Raw genomic sequence first — 7,818 nt, 5'->3', positions numbered from 1 at the left:
TGCGTGGTCATAGTCGTGGCAACATTTATTGGGCGCCCACTTGGTGCGGAGCACTGTAATAGGCCCTGGGAAAATATGGAATAACAAAGTGGCAGGTTTCCTGCCCACAAGGAGCTTACACTGAGATAAGCTCCTCTTCCCTGGCACATAAGAGGTTGAAGGCAGTGGAAATCAAGCGATCGATGAGTGGTATTTATTGAGCGCTTACTACGATCAATCAATCAATCAATCGTATTTATTGAGCGCTTACTATGTGCAGAGCACTGTACTAAGCGCTTGGGAAGTACAAATTGGCATCACATAGAGACAGTCCCTACCCAACAGTGGGCTCACAGTCTAAAAGGGGGAGACAGAGAACAGAACCAAACATACCAACAAAATAAAATAAGTAGGATAGAAATGTACAAGTAAAATAAATAAATAAATAAATAGAGTAATAAATATGTACAACCATATATACATATATACAGGTGCTGTGGGGAAGGGAAGGAGGTAAGATGGGGGGGATGGAGAGGGGGACGAAGGGGAGAGGAAAGAAGGGTCTGAGTCTGGGAAGGCCTCCTGGAGGAGGTGAGCTCTCTGCTGTGGGGAAGGGAAGGAGCACTGGGGATGTTAACATTTCTTGAGGTTTGCTGCAGACACTTGAGTTTTTGTTGCCTAGTGAGCAAGGCTAGGAGAGGGAAGAAGTGCCAGTGTGGCGGAGCGTCCGCCTCTTTGCCGGCCAACGAAAACATCCATTAGGGCCAAGACTTTTTGCGTCTGTCTGGGAGGCTGTTTCACGCACCACCTCTCCCCGAAATGCCTCGAGCTGAAACGCCGCAGTGTTTGAAAAATCTGGGAGTGGCGGCAAAGTATCCAAAATAAACGGCCTAAGCTAAGGCTGTCGGCATTTGTCTTCGCACCGGGCCAGAGATCTTCCAAGGCTTAGGGCAAAACCCAATTTTCCTACCTTGCCAGCGCTAAGGGTTTCATTTGGGCCAGAGGGCCCCTACTTTGAAACAGAAGGCTCATTGCTACGGCACGAAATATGACGCACGAGCTCAATAAATACGATTGAATGAATGAATGAATGAGTAGTTCATTTGCCTGGCAACAGCCTTTTCACGATTTCAACGTGAAATGCCTGGGATTAGGCCCTACTTGCTCAGTCCGTTGTGTTGAAAGATGAATTCTTTGTAGGATCATCATTGGCCGATTTTTAACAAGCCCTTGATGTTTAAATCTATGCACCCAGATGAAAAACACGTGTTTTTTTCAATGGCATTTGTCAAGTGGTTACTATGTGCCAAGCACTGTACTAAGCGTTAGTCGGTACGAACGAATCAGCTGGACAACTGATGTTGCATGTCCCCATTTTACAGACGAGGTAACTGGAGCACAGAGAAGTTAAGTGATTTGCCCCTGGTCCCACAGCAGACAAGTGGTGGAGTCGAAATTAATAATAATAATAATAATAATGATGGCATTTATTAAGTGCTTACTATGTGCAAAGCACTGTTCTAAGCACTGCGGAGGTTACAAGGTGATCAGGTTGTCCCGTGGGGGGCTCACAGTCTTCATCCCCATTTTACAGATGAGGTAACTGAGTCACAGAGAAGTGACTTGCCCAAAGTCACACAGCTGACAAGTGGTGGAGCCGGAATTTGAACCCATGACCCCCCGTTACGCGACCCCCCGAAGACCGAGCCCCCTCCTTCCTCTCCCCCTCATCCCCCTCTCCATCCCCCCATCTTACCTCCTTCCCTTCCCCACAGCACCTGTATATATGTGTTTTTACGTATTTATTACTCTATTTTATTTGTACATATCTATTCTATTTATTTTATTTTGTTAGTATGTTTGGTTTCGTTCTCTGTCTCCCCCTTTTAGACTGTGAGCCCACTGTTGGGTAGGGACTGTCTCTATATGTTGCCAATTTGTACTTCCCAAGCGCTTAGTACAGTGCTCTGCACATAGTAAGCGCTTAATAAATACGATTGATGATGATTGATGATGATGATGATGACCTCTGACTTCAAAGCCCGTGCTCTTTCCACTGAGCCATGCTGCTTCTCTTCGCTAAACTGCCTTTTTAAAATGGGAATTTCAAATTCTATCTAAACGCGGTGAGCACACAGTACTTCCCGGCAGCGTGGCTTAATGGAAAGAGCACGGGCTTGGGAGTCAGAGATCTTGGGTTCTAATCCTCCTCCAAGGGGCCTTCCCAGACTGAGCCCCCTTTTTCCTCTCCTCCTCCCCATCGCGCTCCCACCCTACCTCCTTCCCCTCCCCACAGCACTTGTATATATTTAAACAAATTTCTCTATTTATTTTCCTTGTACATATTTACTACTCTATTTTATTAATGATGTGCATATAGCTATAATTCTATTTATTCTGACGGTTCTGACACCTGTCTCCACGTTTTGTTTTGTTGTCTGTCTCCCCCTTCTAGACTGTGAGCCCGTTGTTGGGGAGGGACCGTCTCTATATGTTGCCAACTTGTACTTCCCAAGCGCTTAGTACAGTGCTCTGCACACAGTAGGCGCTCAATAAATACGATTGAATGAATGAATGAATGAATCCTGGCTCCACCGCTTGTCAGCTGGGTGACTTTGGGCAAGTCACTTAACTTCTCTGGGCCTCAGTTCCCTCATCTGTCAAATGGGGATTAAGACTGTGAGCCCCATGTGGGACAACCTGATTACCTTGTACCAACCCCAGCGCTTAGAACAGTGCTTTGCACATAGTAAGCACTTAAACACCATAATTATTATTAATCTACCTTATTAAGGGTCCATTGGTTTTCTACAGAATTTCCTCCGTAGACTGACCTTCAGGAAGGTGTGTGGATTAAGCGAAAAGTTTTCGACTGCTGCTCACACTACTACCAACCGCTAAGCTTGTATCCCCCCCACCGCTTACTACAGTGCCTGGCACAAAGTCCTTAATAAACACCATTATTATCATTATCCGGAGTCTGAGCCCTGGTCCGGAGGGAGGAGAGCCCGTTTGTGGAAAGGCAGGAATTCGTCAGTTGAGTGGCAAACTCATTTTCTCCAGACTGCCACCTGTTTCCATTGCTGTTCCGGGTCTACTTCATTTGATGTTGCCGAATTGTAATAATAATAATAATAATGGCATTTATTAAGTGCTTACTATGTGCAAAGCACTGTGCTAAGCGCAGGGGAGGTTACAAGGTGATCAGGTTGTCCCACAGGGGGCTCACAGTCTTCACCCCCATTTTACAGATGAGGGAACTGAGGCACAGAGAAGTGACTTGTCCAAAGTCACGCAGCTAAGTGGCGGAGTCGGGATTTGAACCCATGACCTCTGACTCCAAAGCCCGTGCTGTACTTTCCAAGCACTCAGTACTCTGCACACAGTAAATGCTCAATAAATATGATTGAATGAGTGAATGAATGAATTTGATGCCCGTCTCTTGACATTACACTCCTTTAGGAGAAGCAGCCTGGTGAAGTGGCTAGAGCCCGGGCCTGGGAATCAGAAGGACCTGGGTTCTAATCCTGCCTGTCACCACTGGCCTACCACCTCATCCGTCAAATGGGGATTGAGACTGAAAGCCCCACGTGGGACAGGGACTGTGGCCAACCCGATTTGCTTGGCTCCACCCCAGCGCTTAGTACAGAGCCTGGCATTTCCCCCTTTTAGACTGTGAGCCCACTGTTGTGTAGGGACTGTCTCTATGTGTTGCCAATTTGTACTTCCCAAGCACTTAGTACAGTGCTCTGCACATAGTAAGCACTCAATAAATACGATTGATTGATTGATTGATTGATGTATGAGTGTTTCACAATTATTAGTATTACTTCAACTTCCTTCCCCTTCTGGCTGAGGAGACCGTTGAGGTCCAGCTGGCCACAGTCCTCTTCATCCAGCTTATTTTCGGCATTCTCCATCTCTCCGAACCTCATTTCCCTTTCTCCGCTCTTGAAATCTGTTGGTCCCGTCCCGGACTTTGAGGGGTGGGTGGGGATTGAGAGGGGCCTCATGGAAACTCCCCCGTGCTGGGCAGCAGCGCCAAGGGACAGAGTCAAGGCTGGAGACTCAAGTTGACTGCGTGGAAGAAGGATTTTCACCCAGAAAACTCTGTGGATCCACTTTTGGAACGACTGCAGATGGAGGTGGGGATGTTCTGGGGGAGATGCGCCTACGGTGTCACTATGGGTCGGACACGACAACAGTGTAAGACAAAAACAACATGGAAACCTGCCTCCCTCCTACTGTGAGCTCCACTTGGGACGGGGGCTCAGAGGGATGGTGACCTCACTTTTCTTGTCTCTTTCTCAGCATTTAGTATACTGCTTGGGGCATAGCAAATGCTTAATACCGCAATTATTATTTTTTATAAGGGTGAAGCACCTCAGTCTCACAAAAGACCCCATTTTATCCTCTTGCCTGAAAACATCCTTCAAGATTTTCCCCGCAACAACTCAGTGTTCAAGGACCAACGGCAATCGCAAATAATAATACTGGTATGGCATTTGTTAAGCGCTTACTATGTGCCAGACACTGTTCTACGTTCTCAAGTAGATACAAGATAATTGGGTTGGACACAGTCCCTGTCCCACTCAGGGCTCACAGTCAATCCCCATTTTTCCAGATGAGGGAACTGAGGCCCAGGGAAGCGAAAGCAGTCGCCCAATTTCACACAGCAGGCAAGTGGCAGAGCTAGGATTAGAACCCACAACCTTCTGACTCCCAGCCCCTTGTTCTATCCACTAGGCCATGCATCAGTTCAAATAGACGGAACCGAACGAAGCTTTACGATCATGAAACAATTTAGCAGGAAGGCGTAAAAAAGAAAAAGTTCTGCATCAATGTTTATACTCTCCCTTGCTGAAGAATTCCAGGCATAAAAATGCTGGAACTTGGATGCAGACTTTGAGACCTAAAATCTTTAGCATCTCCTCTTTCAATTACACCCACATTTATTTACATCCAGATAACTGGGACCGTTTCCTTAATCAGAATATGATTATATGTTTCCATATAATGGCATGGATACAAAAGTGCCTTCATTTAATGTTGGTTCACCAGAGAATCCAGTGCTTAGAACAGTGCTTTGCACATAGTAAGCGCTTAATAAATGCCATTATTATTATTTGGAGGTTTGCAATATAGGGCAAACTCCTTCTAGTCCCAGGTTTGTAAGTGCAAATTTGTACAATTTTACAGGTTTGTTGGCATTTAATCCATGGATGTCCGATTTTTAAGAGTTCACGTCCCCGTAAGCTGTATGCAACTGCACAAATGGTATCTACTTGGAAAATGCCTTTTGTGCTGCTCCATTTAAAATAGGGTCCTCAGTACAAAGGAAAAAAAAACTGAAGAAAAAAACAAGTTTCATTGTTTTTATGGTATTTCTTAAGCACTTAACGTGCCACACACTGTATAAAGCGTGGGGATAGATACACGATCTTCAGGGTGCACGCTGTCCCCTGTCCTACATGGGTTTGGTCTAGGTAGGAGGGTGTAGGATCTAATCACCATTTTACAAATAAAGAAACTAAGGCTCGGAGATGTGAGATGACTTGCTCAAGGTTGCCCAGCAGACATGTAATGGAGTCGGCATTAGAATCCATGTCCTCTGACTCCACTACTTCTCCAAGTGCATTTTTAGGGGGCATTTTCTGCTCTTGCAATTATTTGCAAAACTGATGAGGCTATAAAAACAGCAAATCAAATTATGGGCGATGCCTTTAAGATTGACATCCCTGTAAATGGTGTGAGGCTAAAATGAACCAGATGGTGTGCCGAAGACTTTGGATGTGATTCTCCCTTTCCAGACTGCAAACTCATTGTGGGCAGGGAACCAATTCTGCTATATTGTAGTCTCGCAAGTATTTAGTACAGTGTTCTGCACAGTAAGCACTCAATAATTACGACTGATTGATTTTTGAGACCAAATCATAAGAAATTCATGCAAAGGAATTCATCTGAGTAAGGATTCAGGTTCCTTATTTTCAGTACAGTTCTTTACTTCTGGTCCTTTGCTCAAAAAAAAAAAGTTCCTTTGAAGTTAATGTATGTTCAAGAACAGCCCCACTTAACATAATCCTTTCAAATATTCACTCTGTACACTATTTCATTATTGCACAGAAATGACTATTCATTTGGGGACTCTCCATTATTTTATTATGATTATTATTGTTATTATTATGGTACTTAAGTGCTTACTATGTGCCAAGATAACATATGGATAAGAACAGCCCCACTTACGTAACCTTCACATATTCACTCTGCGTTTTTTTATTACTGCACAGATATGACCGTTCATTTGAGGACTCACCATTTTATTATTACTATTTCGGCACTTGTTGAGAGCTTACTATGTGCCAAGCACTTTACTAACTGCTGGGGCGGAAACACGATAACCAGGTTGGAAGCAGTTCCTATCCCACATGGGGCTCACAGGAAAGGGAGGACGGGTATTCCCCATTTTACAGAGGAAGAAACTGAGGCACAGAGAAGCAAAGTGATTTGCCCAAGCTCACACAGCAAACGGTGGAGATGGAATTAGAACTCAGGTCCTCTGACTCCGAGGCCAGTGCTCTATCCCCTAGGCCATGCTGCTTCCCATTTTGACTCAAGGATCAGCTCACTAAATCAATGTCAATCCAATCCATACTACAAATTTAGTTTCCCCAGCGAAAACCAAACTTTTTTTTTAAAAAAAAAGTTTCATTAATTTCAACTTGGAATTAATTTCTTAAACAGGAAATTCTTGAGCTTCCTGATTTCAGGCAGCTGTGGGCTACAAGGTTAGGGCAGATGAAAAACAACAGTTCCAGTAGCAGTAAATAAACTCTTCCGAGAAGCATTTGCCACTTTTTATCATTAACGCGCTTTCATTCCAGAACTTCCCTTCACAGAAGAGAGGGGCTACAACAGGCAAACTCATCTCTGCACCATGAAGCTACTGAAGATGTTCCAGAGACTGACAGTTTATGCTACCAGGGAAAATAGGAAGGTAGTGGGAGCCGAGAAACGGTCAGGAGGAAAAAAGAACACGCAACGTCAGTCCACTGTCCAACTTCCAGTATTGTCCTCAGGTCACTGTCCTCTCCAATTTTTGCAATTTGCCCTACGGGTCACAAGCCTCAGCTGCCTAACATCTGGAAATACTGAACTCACCCTTGAAAATGACATTTCTGCCTTTCACAAGAGCACTGTTTTTAACAGGAGTATGAAAAACCCATCACATTCCAGTTTGCTGATTTAAAAACCAAAGACGCAAAATACGCCTCGCTTCTAGTTCGCGGGCATCTACCACATGCGTTGGAGTACGAATGCTCTACGGTATGATGGGCGAAGCTAGGGTTTCAAGGGAAAACGTAATTTTTCTATTTCTTCTAAGTTGATGAAAAAACCTTACCCAAGTTAAGTGTATTAAAATGTTTTTGTCTCTTAAATTCCACTCTGATCTCCATATCGGCTTGAAACTCTGATCTCCACATCATTGGATCATGTAGTTGTGGGATGGTGGTAGTGTCAATGGGAGTCTTACACCAGGAATAAGGTAAGTAGTAAGTAATAGTAGCATTTATTGAGCACCCTGAGGGGGTGGTGTAATGGACTAAGTAAGCATTTGAGAAGTACACAGTGCAGGCAAGTGACAAATTTCCTGCCCACAAGGTGCTTACATTCTAACGGGGGGGGGAGGCCCCCTCCCAAAGTGCTGAAAGGAATACACGATCATTGATTGAGATGCAGAACACGGCCTGTGATCTAAAAGGGGAATGAGGAGGCCAGATACAATAGGTCACCTCACCCATTAACCAGAAAAAAATAACCCACGTAACACTAAATTACAAA

Source organism: Tachyglossus aculeatus, chromosome 23, assembly GCF_015852505.1.
Source record: "Tachyglossus aculeatus isolate mTacAcu1 chromosome 23, mTacAcu1.pri, whole genome shotgun sequence".
NCBI classification, from domain to species: Eukaryota; Metazoa; Chordata; class Mammalia; order Monotremata; family Tachyglossidae; genus Tachyglossus; species Tachyglossus aculeatus.
The sequence above is the reverse complement of the archived record's forward strand: the minus strand, read 5'-3'. Positions refer to the sequence as shown.